Below are 23,215 nucleotides of genomic sequence, written 5' to 3'. Positions count from 1 at the left end.
TGTGCTCCTAGGCACACAAGACAGTAGGCATGAACCCAGAGGAAGACACCAGGGCCTTGCTGTAGACGCAATAAATGCCTGGTGATTTAGGGGGGTCACTCATTCTTTGCCAGCTAATGTGGACATCATTTAACCTACATGCTAGAGGGACATAAGGGAGAAGGCGAAGATGCAGATTTCAAGACTTTTACCAGCTCTCTGTGGTACAGCGCCCTCCTCTCTTCCCAGATGCAGCATGCAACCGTTCTCTTAGGAAACCTTGCCCCCTCCTCCAGGTGCTGGCAGAGCTGAGAATGGGGTCTAGGACTCTTAGCACCCCTGCCCAGTGTTGGGGAGGCAGACTCTGAGATGAAGAGCTGCATGTAGGAAGTTTGTTGGGGAGTGTTTGGGGGACAACATCTTTTGGGGAGTAAGGGAGGGAGGTTTGGCAGATCCGGAAGTTGGGCTGTGATGCTGTTAGTATAGAGGCCTCAACCAATCCTATCGGGAGCTCTGGAGCTGGGGTGGCCCTTCAGGGTTGTCCCGAATTGAGGCTGCCAGTCTTTGGTCACAGGCTACCACCAGGAAGGGCACGTGGTTGTGGTCAAGGCAGCCACCAGAGGCCAACCCCCTGGCACCTGAGGGGATAAGTGTCTCGGTCCTGAAGAGGGAATCTTGGCCAGGTGCCAGAGCAAGCATTACTGTACTACTGCCCCCTTGTCTCTCAAAGACTCTCATCCTACCCCAGTCTTCAGTGACCTTCAGCCTTCCCCAGAAACAGGAAGAGTTGCTTTTACCTTGTAGATCTGAGGGCTGGCTACACAGGGAAAATAAAAACAAATTTGCATTTCAATCAATTATCCTGGCCTACAAGTGGAGTATTTCAGTGGCTTCAAAGTATTTTCACAGACATAGTCTAACTTAATCTTTGCATTAATGTTAACATTCACAATTAACTTTAGATAGGGTGAAACAGTTCCCATTTTACAGATAAAAAAGCTGAGGTTTGCAGAAGGTAAATGACCAAATGGCCAGGAGAGGAACCTAGCCTGGAGGCCAGGCCTTCTGACTTTCATTCTAGTATTGTTTCTATCCTGCAAGAGCAAAACATACCTTGAGTTATCCCATATACGCTGGTGGGGGAGACCCCCAGCAGTCCTGGTTTCACTCCAGGGCTGCCACAAAGAATGGCAATTTAGGAAACAGTTTCTTTATAAAGATGAGAACCTTCTAAGGGCCCCATTTAAATCCAAATGCCCCAGGAAGGAAGGAGGATGCAGGTGTACCTGTGGTACAAGCTCTCTTCCTTCGGGGACAGCAGGGAGGTCTGTGGAGAGAGGACACCAGAGAAGAACAGGGCATGAAGGTCAGGAAGAAGAGCTGGGCAGAAACAGCCCGAGTCTCAACTTGCTTCTTAATGAAGCAGAGCCTCTATTTGCTGGGTGTTCCCCATCTTCTGCACGCTCTCTGCACCCTGAATCCAGAGGACACCATCAATACAGAGTCAGTGACTGTGTTGAGGGAGGTGATTCCGTTTGGGAGCAGGAACCCTAGTGCGGACTTGTGTGGGGGACTTGGCTCAAGTCACCTGGCCCCTCTGGTCTTCCCTTTCCTCACCTGAGAGGCAGATGCTGCTGGACGAATCAGGCGTTGGGAGAACCGGATGAATGGAAAGTTCTTTGAAGGAGTTAACGACTGGATATTCTTTCTTGGGTGTTGTGGGCTGGACCCTCTAAGGCAGAAACACTGACCTAAAAAGTTAGGAATATTCTGAATGATTGTGGTGTGAGGTCTGGCAATTATGTCAGCCTGCGTGTCCCTAAAAAATTGTTGTATTAGACTGGCTGCTCTGAAAAGCCATCTTTGCAATGTTCCGTGGTCTGCGCACCTCCTCCGCCACCACAGACTCCCATAGCTTTGCCCCTAGAGTCTCCAACCTCGCGCTTATTTTTAATCAGCTGCCCCGCCAGCTGTAGGACCAGCACCCAGGACTGAAAGGAGAAGGGGTTGCAGAGGAGGCGGAGAGTGAGAGAGATGCCCCTGCTAATGGAAGGGCCAATGAGGCAAACAGGGAGCAGGAGGCTGACCGCGAGTTCAAGGAAGAAGAAGAAGGGGAAGCGGAGCATGAGGAAGAGGATGGAGATGAAGGCGAGGAGGCCGAGGCAGCTACGGGCAAACGGCATGATGATGTGGACACGGATGAGCATGACTGGACAGCAAAAAAGGAAAAGTTAAACAAACATGAGAGAGAGAGAGAGAGAGAGAGAAAGCCCGCTCTGAAAACACCTGTTTGCCTTCCCTTTGCTCTCAGAATCCCCTTGGAGTAGATTCCCACCTGTCTGTCCCCTATGGGCAGGGCCACCTGCAGGTGACCCGTGCTCTCGACCGCCGAACCAAAACTGCAACGTGAATTTGCAACGGGGGAGGAAAAAAGAACCAAAAGGTCCAAGGCTCTGCTTTTTTCCTTAAAAGTACTTTAAAAAGGAATTTTTCTGGGTATTTTTAATTTACCCTTTATATTTTTGTTAGGGGTTCGCCTTGCTTAGTGGTCTCGGATGATCAAACACAACTTCAGCATGTTCTCTGTCCTACATCTGACTTTGCTTGTGGTGTGACCGTGTTCACTATAATCTCAATGGAGGAAAAAAAAAATAACCTTGCGAAAAGAAAAGTGAAAGCAGCAACAAAATCTCATGCTGAGCATCCATTAATTTTGTGCGTGTGTTGCGGGGAACCACTTGGAACCCCAGAGTTAGCATAACGATTATTTGAAGCTGAAGACATTGGACATTCAACAGATGCGGAAAAAAGCCTCCTCAAGCCTCACTTAATCTGACCGAAAGCAGCAGCTTCTGGGAAATGAAGCTATGGTAAATTCCCTGGGAGCGAGGAGTTTCATGGCTCTGAAGAAGACTGAAGGAGAACTCACGCCTGCGTAGATGAGCATTATCACAAACGTATCTCCCATTTGTTCTCCTACAAACCCATTTGTCTTTCCCAAAGAAGCCTATTTATTCTTCCGATAGAAGCTGTTTCTCCTCTCTCTCTTCCCCCTACTAAGTTATGTATACAAGCCTTTAACTTGAACTATTTGACAAGCCAGCTACTTACTTTGTTGACAGTTATGCAAACAAGATAAACCTTTTTCTCCTGTAATCTATTTTTTGTCAATTTAATTCACAGGCTCCAGGTACTAAACCTAAGAGAGTAGAAGACTTTTTCCTCTCCTACAATGTACTGAGCTGTACTATAGTAGTTGGTTTGTATAAGATGGTTAAAAAGGCCAAGGATGAAAGTTTTCTTCCCCCCGCCTTTTCTTGTCAGTGTAGTTCCTGTTTATTTATTTGTTTGTCCTGTTTGATGTATATATGAAACAATGTTGTCCAACAATTAGCCAGAATTCTATTTTGCTGAATTGTTCCAACAACAACAAAAAGTTATAATAATTGGCAATAATTATAGTACTGTATACTTTCTATGTACCAGGCATCCTTCTAGACCTTTTACAGAAACTGATTAATTTATCCTCACAACTCCATGATATACACAGATGCAAAAATGGAGGCATAGAGAGATCAAATAACTCAGGCACCCAAGGTCACCCAGTCAAGAGGTATCTCTATGGCCAGTTGAGAAATCCTGACCTTATCTAGGAGCATCTCTGAGCTCCCCCCAAGAGTATCAGAGACCCCCGGACTCTAAAACCCAAGAAACCTCTTTTCATTGTCCTTCTCAAATCGCAATGTACAATTCTTTCTGTAGTTCTGTTTATGAAAGCATTTGTGGATTTAAGGAGAAGGCACGTTTTCTCTTCCCCTTCCTGTTCCCAGTTAGTCCCTGCACCGTGGGCTTCCCATTCTCGGTTGTCCTCATTCCATTGTGTGCTCTCCTCTTTTTAACAGGCCTCTCTTTGTTTCTTTCTTATGCCTGCATCTCTTGTTCTAAGACTGTGTTAGAGACTGGGTTCCCTGCGAAGGCAGGAATGCATGAAGTGGACAACCGCAACGTTAGTTGGTTGTTGGGGTTGAACTATGTTGTGCAGGTTGTGAACTGCATAAAGGTTCAGGTATCCATAGACCTTGCATCGCGTCTCCATCAGGGCACAAGAAATAACATGCTGAATTGCACTGCAGTGATGAAGCCTGTGGGGGAACGAAGTCACCTACGGAGGGCTGGCTGTTGGAGAGGTCTGGAGAGGAGTGGGTAAGGCTCATGTTTTGCAGCTTTACCCTCATTGATATTCGACAGGTGGTCCCTGAGCTCACTCAGGCTCTGTGCTGGGCATTCAGCTACAACCTGGAATGATTCAGCAATGATAAAGGGTGAGCTTATTTACTCATGGATGAATGTACACAGTCAGTCAACTTGTCATTTCGTTCAGGAACTAAATGGCCTTCTTTGTGTCTGGAACTGCCTGAGATTTGGAAAAACAAAGCTAAATAAGGCTAGGGGCTTGCCCTGAGGAATTTACAGCTGAAAAAAAAAAAGACAGAGAAAGGAACAGGTGGGAAGCTGACGCAATAATCCGGGCGAGAAATGTCAAGAGCCGGAACCTTCTGCGGACCCAAGGAAGATTCCAAGTCAAATAAACATTTGTTTCTTTACGGTGTTGATAATCTGTCCCTAAAATCTTGGCTAAATGACTTTCCTGTTAGTAAGTCATCATTCCTTCTTTCTTAAATGAATTGACAGCCCAATTGCCTTTCCTCCCTTATTTCTAGAACTATTTAGAAATAAATCAGTAAACAAAGAGAGAGAGAGGGTACCCAGCAAGCCTAATACAATAGCATGCTGATCTGCAGGTTAGTAGAGAGTCTTTCCCCAAACTTCTAGCATTTTCCCAGAATACAGAAACTTCCGTTGTTGTATTCGTGGCAATTTTATATTCGCATCTCTACAGTCACTGGCCCAGCGTCCCTGGTGGATTTTCCTGCCAATGTAGCCTTAGTGAGTGAGGACTTCAAGCTGCAAGAATCGGAAGCCCAAGCCTAGCTTCCCTTGCAGAGCAGAGAATGGACTCCAGGAACATCGCATCACTGATGTGTCTATTCCTTCAGTCTGGAAACTTCATCATTGGAGATGATGGAAGTACGGTTTTAGTCCAAGCTGCAACTTCTACAGTGAAAATACCACGAAGACTTCCTCTGAATAATTAAGTGGCTGTACTAAGGCACAGCAAACTGCGGAAGATAAAAAGCATCCGTTTGTAATCAGGGAGACTCAAAGGGGCCAAGGCCAATTTTTATCCAACCTGCTTCGAGTGGAACTGTCAGCTTTCATTTTTTTTTGTTTGGCAGAGGGAGGAAGCTTTTGCCGTGAGGGGTTTTTCCAGAAAAGAGTTGGTTGTATGCATAAGGAAACCATAATGATAAAATTAATTGAGAGCTTTTTATCATTAAGTGATAGAGAAGAAGAGGTATAAAAGGACATTCAATTTGGCAAAACGCATTGAAGTCCAGGTAGCAAATATACCTACAGTTGGTTTAAGGATTAAAGGCATTAAGATACTTAAAGTGCTTGGTGCTGGCTCATAGGAAATATTATGTGTTTGCTATTGTTATCCCTCATGTTCCCTCTGTGTTAGTTTCCTATGGCTGCGGTGACAAATTACCACAAGCTTAGTGCCTTAAAACCACACAAATTTATTGTCTTATAGTTCCGCAGGCCAGAACTGTTAAAAGATAAACTGAGGCGTATTAAAAATTTTGAGTTTATTTGAGCAAAAATGGATTCAAATCAGGCAGCATCAAACTGGAAGTGGTTAGGTATGCCCCACCAACGGGAGCCAGGGGAAGACTTTTACAGAGAAAAGGCGGGAGCAATCAGAGAAATGATTTGATTGACTGTAGCTTAAGCCTTTGCCTTATTTGAGAAGGTCCAGTTGGTTGTTTGTGATTGGTTGTCCTTAGGTTTTGATTTCTCACAGGCTTAGGTTTAGGTTTGCTTATACAGGCTGCCAAGGTATTAGAACCACCTCAGTCTAATGGCCTCGTTAAGTTAAATTAACAGAAGTTTAAAGTGGGTCAACCGGGCTGTGTTCCTACTGAAGTCTCTAGGGGACATTCCATTTTCTTGCCTTTTCCAGTTTCTAGAGGCTGCCTGCATTCCTTGGCTCATGGCCCCGCATCACTCTGATCTCTGCTGCCATCATCACATCTCCTTTTCTGATTCTGACTCTTCTGCCTCCCTCTTATAAGGACCCTTGTGATGACATGGGACCTGCCTGGATAATTCAGGATGACCTTTCCATTTCAAGATCCTTAATTTAATCACATATGCTCAGTCCCCTTTTTTTTCCACGTGAGGTAACATATTCACAGGTTCTGAGGATCAGGGTGTGGACATCTTTGGAGAGGCCATTGTTCAGTTTACCACGCTTTCTCTCAACTTCCCTGCTCCATTTTGACTGTAATGATAGCAGCTTCCATGGATGGAAGGGCTGCTATGTGTGGGCCTGCAAGGTGGGTGTTGGAGATAACAAAAAATGCAGCTGGGTGTAGCAGATCCTGTCTGTGTTCTGCCCATAGGCCCTCGCAGTTACCATTTCTGGGCTCCAGGACCACATCTCCAACTGCCCACACTTACAATATTTGCCTGAGGGTTTCCTCTGGCTGCCAGAGTCTGTCCTGCCCTTGTGAGGGGAGGGGAACGGCCAAAGTGCCCAGAAATTAACGCTCCTTCTGCCCCCAAGCTGCCCTCAACCAATGACTGATAAAGACCCAACTCCCTCACCCTGTGGTTGGGAAAACTCTTAGATGGCTGTTCTGCACAGTCTTCCAGAGTTCCCCAGTGGAGTTAAGCTCCAGTTGTCTATAGAAGTGACATGTTGGTAACACACCTTCTCCTCTTTTGTCTGGCTTCCCTTTCTGATCTCATTTCCCTGACTTCCCTCTTAGTGTTTCCTAGATCATTGGCCAAATAAATTACTTGCTCTTGAGTGTTTGCTTAGGGTCTCCTTCCAGGGAACCCAAACCAGGACATTGGAGCAATTAAATAGCTTGTCTAATGTCCCATAGCTAGTAAGTGACAGGAGCAGGATTTGAACCCAGATCTGACTGCAAATCTCATGCTCCTAGTAGCTTCTCTTAGCTGACTTGTTGCTCTTGTACCTGAGGGAAAATGATTGACCTAGGATGTAATCAAGCTAGAAGGTGCCTCCTTTCAAAATCCTAATTTGGAAGAAGAGAGGATTCCCAGAGGGTGGGTGGAAGCCACAATTAAACCATCTGAGACCCTGGTGGTGTTGTGAATCTTAGGCTGCAGTAGCCTTTTGCACCCTGAGCACCCTTGGGTACCACACATAGAGTCATGGCTCAGGTGGGAGTAGTTGGATTTGTGTCACTATTTTATCCACTTCAAATTCAGCTGTAGGATATAATGATAAGGAATGGGCTTACAAAAATATGTACGCACATGTACTTTATCAATATGTACATGTGCTTGGCGTAGTACACATCAGGACATGCACCCATGACTTAAGCTGTAGGAGGCAACTTTCTTCAATGTGGCTCTACTAGAATGTAGCTTTCCTAGATTATGGCTTTCAGCCCATAAATGGCCTGCACTATTGAAGACAAAAAAGGAATAGATGGGCTGTCTCTCTCTTTCTCTCTCTCTCTTTTTTTTTTTTAACGCTTTAGGGCTGTACTGACATAATTTTAAATCTGATTTCACCAAGACGAAAACTCATGTGGGAGGCCAAGACTGATTTTGCTGAAGTCTTTCCACTCCTAAGAGCTGTGCCTTCAGAAAAAGCCTTTGCCTTGTGGGGTTTATGTGTTTATTCTGTATTCAAACCCTTTAGTCTCTGGAGAAGGACCTCCTGAAAAACGGAGATTAACATTCAGATTATAAGAAAAAGAAGGGTCACGTTCTGAATACTGCAAGGCTGCCAATTCACAGAAAATGTACCTGGTACATCCCGCTGAGTGTCAGATGCTGCTTGGTTTGAATCCTGGTTTTGTTACTGACTCACAGTGTACCACCTTAGGTCATTGCTTAACCAACCTCTCTCTCTATCGGTTACCTGATCGGTGAAACAAAGATGCTATTACAGTTGTCGGCTGCATCCTTGCTGGAAAGATTGCACAATGGTCCATGCTGTACATTCCTGGTGGGTTAATCTACCATTACAGCTGAACCATCTTCAGAAGCCTAAAAAATAGGAAGGTTTCAGAAATTGACACATTACTGACTTTTTCTCTCTTTGGCAGCTTGTCTTCCCTTAATTCTAGCTTTCTTTTCCGTTATTTGTTTATAAGATGTGGGCTCTGAATCTACCATAAAAACTTTATATAATAATATGTTTGTGTATTGTGTTATATAAAATAATAAATATTCTGTGTTTTAATGACATCATCTGTGGTTGCACAGCATTTATTACAAAATTGTCATACAGATTTACTCAGAGTGTAGTTGAATCTCTGTTGAATAGAGTTATCATTGTTAACAATCTGGTAATACCAGTAACTGCAGTTACTCCCAGTCAGATGATATTTGCCTGAAATCTACTCAGTAAATTGAAAAAGAAAATGTGCAGTCATTTTTAACTACAGTACATACAGGTTTTGGGAGCCCAGGCATCTGTTGTGCACAGGCTGGGATGTGGCTGCCTTTTCTGAAAACAGAGGGGTCTTTTCAGCTTTCCCACCGTATGCTGTAGATGTCCTTTTGATAGTCTGTCCCACTGATGGAGCAGATAAGTCAGAAGGCCTGCTGTAAGCAAACCAATTATTCAACTCCGTATTATCAAAAGAACCGAAGTCAGTCAAGGTTAGCCTAAAATAGAACACCCCAGTAATGTGATCAGCATGGAACAAAGACTCTGCATCAGAGAGGGGAGGACAAAGAAAAAGATATCTCTGGCTGGCAACTCTGCAGAGACTTCCAGGAATAAGCAGGCAGCAGGTTCAGAAATGCCACTGATACCTGATGTGGCAGCTCTCCCCAAAGGTCCCAGCCGTTCCTTGGTTCTCTACTGCTTTTTTGTGTCATTAATAACAGACTCTTCTATAGCACAAGTTTCTGAACAGAAACTGAATATAATCCTTTTAATTAACATGTGGACATGAGTTTCAACCTATAGAATGTAAACTCAATGAAGAATTGGCATCTAGAAGAAAGAAGAGGACCCAAGGCCAGCATGGGTACCCACACTTGCTTTGTCTGTTTGTGTGGGCTGCTTAGTTGGTATTTTATTCTTTTATCATTGGTTATTGCGAATGGGCCTATAATTTATTTTGATCTTCTGGGTTTTTAAAAAAACATCTTATTCGTCTTTTGGCCCCTATTTTCCTAGTAACGGATGTTAAAGTTGACAAGAGTGTATATAACGAGTCTGTAAAAGACAGGGCCCTCCCTCACTTTTGAAAAGATGCTCAGTGTAATCAAACATTGGATTTGCACGAGGATTTTTAGGTATTATACCCTTTACAGCTACAAAAATACTTTTACTATAAAAAAAAATCACTGAATTTAAAATAACTTAACTTTATTATTGCAAGTCTGAAATCCTCTAACTCCCATCATCACATTAAAGCAATTGTTTCTTTTCATATTTTAATTATACATTTTTAAGACCTTGTGTGACATTATTATTTTAGTTTTGTACACTGAATATTTATTCAGACTTGCTCACATACATAGCTCTTCATTCCTTCTTGCATTTCTGACCTTCCATCTGAGATCATTTTCCTTCTGTTTAAATAACACCCTGTAGAATTTTCTTTAATATATGTCTGCTGGTAGTCCAGGTCTCTTCATTTTTATTTGTCTAAAACGTCCTTAGTTTGTCCTTGTCCTTGAAGGATACTTTGGCAATAACTAGAATTCTAGGTTGGCAGTTATTTTCTTTCTGCCCACTGAAGATATTCCATTCTATTCTAGCTTCTATAAGTCTTTTGTAGGTAATCTATCTTTTTTCTCTGAATGATTTCAAGATTATTCTCTCTGGCTTCTGAAGTTTCTCCATTATGTGTCTAAGGGTGAATTTATTTATCCTGCATGAGATTTGTTGCTTCATGAATCTACAGATTGATATCCTTCATCAGCTCCCCAAAATTCCTAATGCTTTTTTTTCCCAAATATTACTTCTACTTCATTCTTTATCTTCTTCTAAGGCTCTGATTAAATACATATTAGACCTCTCACGTTATCTTCCAGGTCTCTTATCAAGTCTTCCGTACTTTATGTCTTTCCATGCTACATCCTGGATAATTTCTCTGACCTATCATCCACTTTATGAATTATCCCTTCACCTGCATCTAATACGTTTTTTAACCCATCCATTTAATTTTTCAATTTGCTTGCTTTATTTTTTAGATCCAAATGTGCTGTCTAGTTCTTTTTCATATCTGCTATGTCACTTTTACAGTTTCTTGCTTACTATTGATATTTTCAAGCTTGTCTTTAAACAGAAAACAAAGGTTATTTTATAATTTTGTTTGATAATTCTAATATCTCAAGTCTTTGTGGGTCTATTTTTGTTGGCTGTTGTTTCTTTTGGTGCTCGCTCACATTGCCTTATTTCCCCATGTGTCTGGTTATCTTTGATTGCGTGTTAAATATTGAATTTGATCTGTAGGAATTATTTGAGGCCTACATGATGGTACCTTGTTCCACAGAAGATTTTGTTTGCTTCTACCAGTCATGTGGAGACAATATTAGTCCAAGACTACCTTAATTCAAGTTAAGTTTCAAGTTTCCTTGGACTACCCAGGTGGGACGAACCCAGCTACAGGCCCTTAGGAGTTTTCATTTACTTCTGGTTCACTCTTACCCTAAGGGTGTAGGCTTGATCCCAACTCAAAGTGGAGGGCGATTTGTCAGAATTCTCAACTTGGGCAGCCTCTGAGCTTTGACATTTATCCCCTTCATCCTTTGAGACTGTTGAAAATCACAGTTCAGTACTATAGTTATTACTTCCAGATCAGCAAATGACCTAAGGGCAAAAGCAGTTCTGAACACTGTACTTACCTCTCTAGATTCTTGCCTTATCTCAGATTTTGGCTCAGTAATTCTTTACTTTGTTGTTAACTAATCAATGACTTAAAGATATATTTATATTTCACCCAGTTTTTAAATGGTCCTCAATAAGAGAGTTGGCTTGAATTATCTTACCACCACTACCAGAAGCAAAAGTCAAACTATTTTTTAACACAAATTTTATCAAATTTTAACAAAAATTTATTTTATTTCCAAAAATTTGAGATTTTTGGAAATTAAAAAATTTTACTAGGGAGCTCTCACTACACTGTTCTATCCACATACAGTCCTCTGTCTACAGGTCCCCAGACCTATTTCTCCAAAATTTTCCTGCTGCTGTATTCCCTGCAACTGTCCTCATAACTTTTCTCCAGCACTACACACAGTCATCCCATTTCTGATTTGTTTACAGGAATAATGGAGGTGGCAGCATATAGTGTTTTCAACTGCTTAAATGTTATGGTCCTTCTCCCTTCCAGAGGAATATAGTGTCTGTGATAAAGCCCAGAAAAATAACTGTGGACCTGAGGCAAAGATGAAAATATAGGAACACTATGATAGCACACATAGCTTTTCTCTGTCTCTGATCCCACCTCTTCTCGGAGTGGGCAGAAGTAATTTAGGTTAGCTGACAAATATGGTTACTATGCAGTATGTACTATTACCCTCCAACTCCATCCTTACTGTAGTTTCCTGGGCTTTAATCTGCTCCAAGGCCTTTGATGCTTTGAAACTACTTCTGCAGCCTCTATTGAGGCTACCATTGTTACCATGGCTACCACTAAGATCAAGTGATACCTGGACCAAATTATACTTAAGGGGATTTCCTTCTGGCCTCAGCCAGGCCAAAGACATTACAACTTTTGAGGCTGCTAGTATATCCATGCCCTGCCATGTATGATCCAAGGTTGCCAATGAAGCAAGAAATCTTCCTTTCCCCCACCTTTGTCTCACACTCTGTTACACTGATTCAAAAGAAATTTACAAATAAAAATCACAAAGAGACACTGTGTTCTACCTATTAGGCTGGCAAGATGAAAATGTCTAATAAACAATGTCAGAAAGGTCATGGAGAAACAGACATTGAGATGGAATGTAAATCTATATAATCCTTTAGGAGGTCAATTTAGTCCTATCTATCATAATTTACAATGTCCATACCATTTGATGGAGCAAATTTATTCCTAGTTTATTCTTCAACATGTACAAAATGGCATATGTACAAGGATAGTCAATGCAGCACTGTTTTTTCTAAGTCAAAGGTTGGAAACAATGTTATAGCAAACACTGTGTGGACTGGCCATTTTCTCTTGGCTCACCTCTGAGTTCACCTGCAGCTGAGGTGGGAAGCTCTGTATGTACTGACAAAATTTCCTACCTGCAATGCCCTCAAGGGCAACCCGTGATTACTGAGAATGAAAGATAGTGCATGTCTTAGTCTGTTGGGCTGTCATAACAAAATACCACAGAGTGTGTGGCTTAAAAAAAGAGAAATTAATTTTCTCGCAGTTCTGGATGCTAGAAGTCCAAGATGAAGGTTCTGGCCTATTCAGTTCCTGGGGAGGGCTCTCTTTCTGACTTGCAGTTGGTGGCCTTCTCACTATGTCCTCAACATGGCCTTTGCTCAGCAAGTGTGCATGGAGGGAGAGAGAGAGTGAGAGTGAGCTCTGGGCTCTCTTCTTATAAGCTCACTAATCCTATCAGATAAGGGCCCCACCCTTATGACTTCATTTAACTTTAGTTACTTCCTGAAAGGCCCCGTCTCCAAATACAGCCACTTTCAGAGTTACGGCTTCAACATGTGAATCTGGGGGGGACACAGACATTTGGTCCCTAACAGTGCATGACCTCCTCAGCTTCCCCATCCCTCAGAGGAATGTTTCTGAAAGCCTGGTCTACAGTTTCTCAGAAGGTCCCCAATGGAATTGAGCCCAGTTTGCCCTAAATTGTGACTTGCTTATTAATCTACGCTTTTGTGGCTTTTCTCCCTTCCCTCTCACTGAGCTACTTGGAGTCACTACCCAAGTAAATGACTGCACCCAAGACCTTGTCTCAGGGTCTGCTTTGGGGAGAACTCAAACTCAGATAATCAGTGATTTAAACCCAAAGTTATGCCCACAGGTACTCAGGCAGGCAGGTTGTGCAGTGTTCTTAGTATTGTGGTAGCAGTGCTAGATTCTGGCTCCTGGCTGGTGCCTGTTCATCCTGCAGCGTGGAGCAGACTGGACTTGGAGAGACTCTGGAAATAGGTCTGCCCTGGAGAGGAGATGAGGTAGGGAAGAGGAGAAATATCTGCAGGTCCCAGGAGTCCAGTCTAGAGGAGAGAATACCATATCCACCAAGCACATCAGAGACAACATGCGGTCTCCCGTGGCATCCAGAGCGTCCCCATAGATGAGTTGAGCACAATGGCTAAGAAGCCTCTGAAATAAGGCAGAATTTGAAATTTCAAAATATGATATCCCTGGCAAATTGTTGGAAAGTTAGTTTTAGAGAATTACTACCAAGGCTATTCTGATTTTTACACCATTGATTAATTGTGCCTGTTCTTAAATTTTATATAAATGAAATAATTGAGTATGTCATCATTTTGTGCCTGGCTTCTTCCCCTCAATATGAGGCTCATAAGACTCATCCATGTTGTTGCATGTATACCAACTGTATATTAAGTGGCTTACCAGAAACAATACAAAATTGATTACAAAGGGAAACCTGGAAAATTTCGTTCTCTTTACTTCTCATGTGGAGGAAAAGAAATATAAGTAATCCAACTAGGATATACCATATAAGGAAATATTGTGATTTCCCACATATTTTAACATTATCAGAAATTCAGATATCTATGGGAAATGAGCATAGTTAAAGCTCCTGGAATCTCTCCCCATTTGATCTGATCTCTCACTCAGGGAGAGAGAGAATTCCTGTGCTGGTGACTCCACAAAGACTTTTAAAAAATGTGTTTCTTTATATGTTACCTTTAGACTTCAGTTTCTCAGATTCTTCTTACCTCTTATAATCATGGATAACTATCTACATTTATACCATCACCTTGGGAAAATTCTCATAATGTGTATGTGTCTACCCCTCTGGGACGAGAAGCAGTTCAGTATCACTTGGTTAAATCTGGTATTGGCTTCTACCTTGTTGGTCAACTGTGACATTTAGATATTTCTGTCCTTCAGTCATAAAGAAGCTTCAGGGAAACTAAAAAGCTTCTGCACTGCAAAGGAAACCATCAAAAAAGTGAAAAGGCAACCTACTGAATGGGAAAAAATATTTGCAAATTGTATATCTGATAAGGGGTTAATACCAAAATATATAAGGAATTCATACAACCCAATAACAAAGAAACAAAACAAAACAATTTTATTAAAAGATGGCCAGAGTGTCTGAACAGACATTTTTCCAAAGAAGACATACAGATGGCCTACAGGTACATGAAAAGGTGCTCAAAATCACTAACCATCAGGGAAATGAAAACCAAAACCACAACGAGATATCATCTCACACCTGTTAGAATGGCTATTATCAAAAACATGAGAGAGAACAACTGTTGGCCAGGACGTGAAGGAAAGGGAACGCTTGCGCACTGTTAGTGGGAATGTAAATTGGCATAGCCACTACGGAAAACAGTATAAAGGTCCCTCAAAAAATTAAAAATAGAACTACCATATGATCCAGCCGTTCATCTGTCATCCTGGCCCAGAAGTCAAACAGATGAGTGAACGGAACTCCGGATGATTCCAGCCCCAGCTGTGAAGTCATTATCAGCCTTCAAGGCTTCCCAGCAGAAACTCCAGAAATCATAGAGCAGGGACAAATCACTCTCACTCTTCCTGAAATCCTGACCCATGGTATCCGTGAACGGAATAAAATGGTTCTTTTAAATTGCTAAATTTTGAGATACTTTTTGTGCAGCCATAGTAATTGCTAAAGCAGGATATGACACATAGCTATAGAAATTAGTTTTTTTCTTCTTTCCTTTCTTAGATTACTGTGAATAATTTATTAAGATGTTGGAGGAAGCATCTGATAATGTTGGGCATCTATAAGGACAACAAACTCGGCAGTAACTATAACAAATACTACGTCATGTACACACTGCAGAGAGAGGCAGGGGAGCAGGGCCAGGTTCCTGGATGCGATGTGATGGCTGATTGGATTAGGGAATGAAGGCCTATCAGGAATTCTTTTGACTGCAAGTCCCTGGCAAGGCTGCAGCAGATTCCGTGCCAGCAGGCAGGTGCCAAGAATTCAGAGCTGTGCAAAAGGTCAGGAAAGGATGGGTCATTCAGGGCCAACATGTCACAACTCAGCAGGAAACTCATCTCTGGTGCTTGCCAGCCTCAGTAGCATGACGCACTTGGGTAAAGGGAAGGACCCAGCTTTGGTTAATCCTGGGTATTGGAGTGTCGAGATGCGATGGTGGGTAACAAGGAAAGGAAGAGAGGATCAACTGTAGATTCAACTCAAAATGGAGTAATACCATAGACGTTCTTTATCCAAAGAAGCATGGTGCACTCAGCCGGCTTAGGTTTATTGTTGGTTTCCAGGATCATCAAAACCAACAGGTGAGACAAGGCAGCAGGTATTTATAGATGGCAAGTCTTCCTTGAAGTAAAGCATACGGCAGTCTTATAATTCCCAATGCATTTCCCAGAAGGAAACTGATGTCACATGTAAATGAGATAATCAAGGAGAATTTCATAGACTATTTACAAGGCTATGAGCAGGTTAAGGGAAACCAAAATGGATGGTGCAGCACAGTGTGCAAAGGTGGGGAGCCACTCACACCACTAGGTCTGAAGGGTCAACAGACAGTAGCAGCTACAGTTAAAGAGAGCAGAAGACTCTTGGTAGAAGCTCTGGCTTTCAGAAGAAGGATGCAGCCAACCTATAGCAATCAACAAGGAGGAATCGAGGAAAATAAGTTCTCCAGCCTTACCCTCCTTCCGCTACCTTGGCTGAATCCAAAGGGAAGCCAGAGGGAAGGGGCCCAGTGTGGCAGTCCATGAAGGTCAGCCTTCTAGAGCACAGAACAGAAGGGAGAAAGGTTGAGCTTGGACCTGGAGGGGCAATTGTAAGATAGACAGTACACCAAGTCATCTGCATGGCCAATTCAGATAACGCTCTGAGGCTGAAGCAGAAGGAGGACAGTGAAGATCTCTGGAGGAGGTGACTGGTCAGGGCTAGTCATAGGCTTCTAGTCCTGGCTCCTCTCCTACTGAGGAACCAAAGTTATAGGCTGAAAACCAGGGATAGTCAGCTGGGATAATGGAGATAAGGTTGGGAAACCTACGGCTCAAAAGAGTCCCAATAGAGTAGGTTATGACAACACAATCAGTTTCACATCTTATTCATTCATCCATGGTTTCTTAAACTCAGCACTATTGACATTTTGGGCCAGATAATTCTTTGTTGTGAGGGGTTGTCCTGTGCATTGTAGGATGTTTAGCAGCACCTCTGACCTCTACCCTCAAGATGCCAGGAGCAACACTCCATCCAGTTGTGACAACCAAAAATATCTCCAGACCTTTCTAATTGTCCCCTAGGGGCAAAATCACCTTTGGTTAAGAATCACTGTACTCATTCACTTGAGAAATATTTAAGGAGCACTGATCATGGGACAGACACTATGCCTTTCCTCTTTGGCCAGGGGAACACCGTGTACCAAGATGTGGTCCTTGCTTTCTCATACTTTCTAGTCAAGTGAGGGAGCCCAACATTAAACACGTAATTACACAAATAACCCACTTTTGGGGGAAAGTTATATTTAATAGAAGATCTCATGACCTTTTTAAGCAGGTGCCTGTTCTAGAATAAGATCCATAAACATGAAAATACCAGATTGCAGGAGGATTTTTTTTATTGGCCTTTAACTTTTTTTAAAGGTTTAGTTCTTCTTATAAATGGAATCTCCAAATACCACACACCTTGAAGCTGAAATTTAAATAACATCTGTTAAAACCCAAAAGTTATTGTGGTAGGTCAAAATGGCTGCAATTTCTTTGCTACTCTTCTTATCAAGAAGTAAGAGTCTAATTCTCTCTCCTGGAAACCAGAATGACCTTGTGTCTGGCTTCACCAAAGAATGTAGTGGAAGTGATGCTGTGTGGCTTCCAAACCTGGGTCACAAGGAGGTTTAATCTCTGAGAACAGGTTCAGGGGAGCCCTGAGCCGCCACATAAGCAGTCCAGTTATCCTGTTGGAAAGAGAGAAACTGTGGACAAGCCCTGGATGATGTGGAGATAAAGGCCAGGTGGAGGAGCCCTGAGATGCCAGATATGTAAGTAAAGAAGCCATTTTGGATGTTCCAGCTAATTGAGTCTTCAGCATCCAGATGACTCTGCCCCAGCCACCATCTGACTCTAGCCATGTGAGAGTCCCCAAATGAAACCAGCAGAAGAACCACCTAGCTCATCCCAGTCAACCAACAGGTCCACAAGAGATAATAATATGGTGGTTGTTTTCAGCTGCTAATTTTGGGGTGATTTGCTCTATAACAATAGATAATCAAGACAGTCCCTAAAGTCCTACTGAATGTAGGGATGGAAATCATCATCTATCTGTTTATTGCATAAATAATAGTTATATATGCAAATGAATAGGATATATCAATTAGGATTCTTTTGAGAGGTAGTAATAGAAACTCAACTCAAACTGCTTAGGGAAAAGGTGGACGTTTTTGTCTCAAGAAACCCAAGGAAGTTAACTTATCCAATTGCAGGAGAATCAGGGATGATGTTTAAGTTCTTAAATGCTACAGGGCATTTTTTTCTCCATCTCTCGTTTCTACTTTCTTCTCTGTGCTGGGTTCATTCCTATTCACTGCAGACTTGCATTGTCTACTTGGTGAGAAACACAGCTATGAACAAATCCTTAGTTTTGCATCTTACAGATTCTACTATTGGAGAGAGACTATTCTTTTTCTTAGGCACAGTTTGAAAAATCCCAGGGATAGACTCTGATTGGCTAAACTTGGGTCAATCACTGTCCCTGAGCCAATCAACTGTGGCTGACTGGGGAAAGGGAGGGAGGAAGGGAGAATTATGCTGGGGTGACAGGATGAATTGGCCACACATCATTCATCATTCAGCAGACTAGCCTGGGCTTGTTCACATGATGGCAGAAGAGCTCCCAGCAACATGGTAAGTCCCAGTATGATGTATTTTTCAAGTTTCTGTGTGCATCCCATTTGCTAATGTCCCACTGGACAAAGCAAGTTGCCACGTAGCCATGCCCATATTTCACCAAAAAATGACTCCATCTTTTGATGGGAGAAGCTGCAGTATATTGATTGCCTCATTTTCTTCCCCCAACCTGTCACATTGCGTATGTGTCTGCGCGTCAGGGGAAAGGAGTGGGGCAATGAAGCTGGAGATTTTCAAGGGAAGTACTGCAGAGAAGCCAACTAATGTTGACAATGTAAATGAACTGAATTTACCCTATAATTATCTTTAACCTCCTACTTGGCCTTGGCGATAAATGAACAACCACAAAGATGGTGGTATGTAAGATTATAAACAGAGATAGGATGGAATGATAGGATGTATGTAAGTGACCAATTAAGCCCTCCCAGTTTCCCTCAGATGATCGTGAGAAGTTAGCCGTTTCCCACCCTCTGCATACTTCTGGTATGAACATTGTCCTGGGTTTTGTTTTAGAAGCCTTGGCAGCTTCTGAAAACCTACTGTCTCCCTGGAAAATGTTAGGCAAACCAGAGCCTGCTGTCTGCTAGTCATAAACATGTCCTTTCCAAGAATGGGCTCTCCAGAACAATATGTCCTAATGCTCTTTGGGTCAAAATTAACTGCAAAAGACTTGAGTTATTACTTGTAACTATCAATTAGTGAAAAGATGAGACTAGAACAAAGACCAAATACACCAGCAATGTGGCCTCTTAGAATTTTTGTTTGGGGGTATTTGTTTTTTAAGTAAAGGGGATATATAAACCCTCAATAGCATCATTGTATAACAGCTAAGACATAGACTCTAGAGCCAAAGTTCATGGTTCAAATCCTGACTTTCTGTGACCACTCACTGTCACCTTGGACAAGTTAATTACCCTAACTGTGTCTCAGTTTCCTTTCTTTAAAATGGGATGTAATGAAAGTATCTACCCCTAATAATTGTAACAAAGACTAAATGAGTTAATATTTCTGAAGTTCTAACCCCTTGGGATAGAACCAGTAAGACACAATCCAAAGCAATCTTAAAGATGTCAGTGTGTTATGAAGATGATTATATATGTCCCTAGTCATCATCAAAAAGCCCATCACCTTTTTCTTGCTAATTAACAGCAGCAGCAGCTCAGGGAGCAGAAGGTAGTGAAACAGTAATCAGCCCATTTGCAAATCACTGTCTGCCTTAAAAGGCTGGGGGGAGAGGTGGAGAGTGTCAATACTGTGGTTTAGAGAACATGAGAGGGTTTCAATCATCCGTGCTTTCTCAGTCTCCTCATTCCACAAGCTGAGTTTTTAAGTGAAATCAAGTGTTAATAAAGTGTTATGAAAATCACAGTCTGTATCCATCAATCCACACATATAAGCCAGCCTTGGTTTTCTTGAGCTATCCATCAAAAAAGCAGTGACGTTCAAAAGAATAAGTAGCTGACATTAAAAAGGATAACTATCTCCTATAATTATCCCAGAGGCATTATCAAATAAGCCAGTTCTCTACTTCCCATTCTTTGAAAGAATTTCAAAGAACACAAGGTAAGTTTACACGACTATACAGAGGAGTAAGCAAATTCCTTGCTGTCAGCATTGGAGCACTTAGTGAAATCACACAGACTTTATTTTTAGGTTGATTAAATCATTTGTCTGTCCCACCCCAAGTGCCAGTCTCACCCATCATCTCTTCTTATCGTTCCTCCCTCCACAGAGCCAACACAAATATTTGTTGAATGGAAGAATGAATAGCTTCCTTCCTTCGTATAACTGACCTCACAAAACACTTTATTAGGAAATTATTACTCCCTGAACTCTGAATTTACAGATAATTTTTGAAGAGTGGGCAGAATTGAAGGGCGACTTAACCTAGCAAAAATCGATCAGAAAACTAGCCCAGAAAAGGCTTCCGTTCCAACAGATCTATGATCACTAATATTCTAAGGATGGGAAAACTTCAGAGAAGTGAATTTTTTCTGTTGAATGGGTATCATCATTTGCAACCTTACTCTCAATCTTTGTCATCTTGTTCTGCCCCTCTCCCCTGACTCCCACCCCCACCACCCCCACCATTTATAAAAAGGGGTTTCCCTCTTGCTTTGTTCCCTTATTGATCAGATTTTACAAAAATAAATTTTGAGAAAAAGACCAAGTCTATCCTTTTAAATGGGATGTGTTTCCAGGTTCTATGAGGTTTCATGAATTCTCTAGAGCATTGAACTCCGGTCACATGAATTCCTTGGAAAAGATGAATTGCGTTAGAGGAGGAAAAAAAGGTCAGCTCTGGATTAGATTAACGGGGTTGAGACATTTGTTATTCTTATGAAACAAGCTGGGAAAAAAAATGGTAAGATTCAGACATCCTGTTAAAGTTTATATCCGGTGAGAATGTGTCTTTCTACATTTATATCTACCTGAGTATTCCAGTTACTGTCACTGCCACAACACTGCTCCAAGATTAGTAGCATAAAACAAGCATTTTAGTATGATTATGGGTCCCATGGGTCAGGCATTCAGAAAGGGCACAGTGAGGACATCTTGTCTCTGTGCCATAATGCCCCCGGACCTCCTCTGAGAAGACTCCAAGGCAGGGGGTAACTTGACAGTTTGAGGCTGGCATCATTGGAGGTTTGCTTACTCACAAGTCTGGCAGGACTTGCTGGCTGTTGGCTAAGAACTCAGCCGGGCTGTTCACTGGAACACCAACACGTGGCCTCTCCACGTCTCTTATTGGGCTTCCTCACAGCAAGGTGGCTGGGTTCTAAAAGTGAGTATCCCAGGAGCAGCTCGGTGAAGCTGTGCTATCTTTTATGACCCAGCCTTAGAAGTCACATAGTGTCACTTCCACCATAGTCACAAGCCCACCCAGATTAAAGGGGAGGGAACACAGGCTGCCCCTCTCAGTGAGAGGAGTGTCAGTTACATTAAAAGAACAGAGGAAGGGAGATATTATTGTGGCTATCTTTGAAAAATACAAGGTGCCTCTTTGGGCATAAGATACATTTAAATTGTTCTCATGTGGTGGCGTAGAGGATAACAATATCTCTAGCCTTTGAATCTGTTTGCTTAGTTTGAACAAAATTAATCAATATCCTTTTCTCTGTAGATTGGTGACAGGGAAAAAAATAACTCTTTGTTTATTAACACAGAACCAAGACAGAGAAAGTGAGAATTATTGGTAAGTATATATACTTTGATAATAATAAGTCCATCCCTGAAACCTGAGAGTATAGTAAATCTAAAAAAGAGAGGTTAGGGTGGGTGGGAGATGAAGCTTGATGGGATGAGCAGCAGCCTGGAGGAAAAGCTTGGGAAGAAACAAATTTGGCAAAGCTAAGCATTAAGTCTCTCTGGAGAATTAGCCCCAAACTAACAAATGAATCCTTGGGTTTAATGTAGCACTGATGACTAACATCATTTTTCCTATCACGGAACTAAATTTTGTGTTTAGAAGGTTTGATGCAATCGCTCTTTGCAGCTAGCCCAAAGAGATTTCTCTGCCCCTATTTCTCCTCCTCCTTCTTCTCCTGCTTTCTCCGGCACCCACTCTACCCCGAGTTCAATCTCAACTCCAAAAAGGCAAGTACCTTTGGGAAAGAATGCTCTTCTACCCCACTGCGTATCCTATAAATTTCTGCTGGTGGACTTGAGAGCCTCCCTCGAATGCTACCATGGGTTCCTACTATCACCTGGAAATGTGTAGAGTGATAGAGATCCTCTGTCTAATCGGTTTGGGGTATTCATAAATTGTGGTATCAAAGGAATGACCCTAATAATAATGTGGTAGTCAGAATTATGGCCCCTTAAGGTATTACATGGCAAGAGGTATTTTGCAGAGGTGATTCAATGAAAGCTCTTGAGATGGAGAGATTATCCTGGATTATCTGGGTGGGACCAATATAATCACAAGGGTCCTTATAACAGGGAGGCAGAAGTGTCAGAGTCAGAGAAGGAGATGTGATGATAGAAGAAGAGGAGAGAGAGAGAGAGTTTAAGATGCTGTACCGCTGGCTTTGATGATGAAGGAAGGAGCCACTAGCCAAGGAATGCAGGCAGGCAGCCTCTTGAAGCTGAAAAAAGCAAGGAAATTGATTGTTGCCTAGAGCCTCCAGAAGGAAACCAATCCTATTGACTATCTGAGACTTCTGACATCCCAAACTGTAAGATAATAAATTTGTGTTGTTTTAAGCCATTAAATTTGTGGTAATTTGCTACAGCAGCAATAGGAAACTAATACCAACAACTTATTTTTGTTGCTGTTGTTTGTTGCAGAAACTACATGAGGCTCTGGTGAAAGCTGTTTGGGGAAGAATTATTTCTACAAATCTTTATGGATTGCAATTGGATCAATGTGACAGGAGTTTAAAGGAAACCCTGGACAGCGACTTCTGGAAGCAACCCATGAAGATATAAAGAATGAAATCCAAGATCACTGTTCTAAAGTCAAATTCCTTTCTGCTTAGGACATAACTACTCTCATGTGTACAAAATAACCATACTGCATTTGACACTTGAACTGGTCAAGTTTGTTATGACAGGCCTGTATCTTATTTATGTAAATCAAAATACGCTTAAAATTTGTCTGGGAATTTATTGACACTTCTGACCCTAGGTTGTATGAAACAGTGATGAATGCCAAATATTGATAGACTATTCAAATCTCAAGAGTAATACTGTGAAATTGGGCATGCCTAAATGCTACGATTCTCTACAGCTGAAAGATGAAATAATTTATTTTCTCATAACTGTGTTAGAGTACATAATAAGATTCTCCTGAGAAATGTATGAATTGTGTCTTCAATTTGCCCCTTCGGATTTACCTGTTATTCTTCTCCACCCTGTCCTGTGCCCTGGGTGGCGGGCCTAACACAGGCCAATTCAATATGCTTCCTGGGGTTCTTTGCCTTCTGGCTTGAGAGTTTGGCAAACAGAAAGCCCCAGAAGGTGACCAAAGGGACTAAGAAGGGTTTAGTGGGAGTATATATTCTTCCAGCTTCTTCCCAAATAAGCTAGTACTGGAATCCTTGATTCAGGGTCTGCTTCTGGGGGAATCCAATCTAAGACAGACGGTATCTGGGAACTGC

General features: G+C 42.1%; 1 long non-coding RNA gene across 1 annotated transcript in view; it reads left to right on the top strand.

The window, feature by feature from the left end:
• LOC103559714 (uncharacterized) overlaps positions 1-22,916 on the top strand; it is a 28,557-nt gene extending 5,641 nt beyond the window's left edge. Inside the window, exon 2 of the long non-coding RNA XR_547037.2 lies at positions 22,404-22,916. This is a non-coding gene — a long non-coding RNA (uncharacterized lncRNA). The remainder of the gene's footprint in view (positions 1-22,403) is intronic.
• The last annotated feature ends 299 nt before the right edge of the window (positions 22,917-23,215 follow it).

This window comes from Equus przewalskii, chromosome 21, assembly GCF_037783145.1.
Source record: "Equus przewalskii isolate Varuska chromosome 21, EquPr2, whole genome shotgun sequence".
In the NCBI taxonomy this organism is placed as follows: domain Eukaryota; kingdom Metazoa; phylum Chordata; class Mammalia; order Perissodactyla; family Equidae; genus Equus; species Equus przewalskii.
This window is presented reverse-complemented; position numbering and strand designations above follow the sequence as displayed.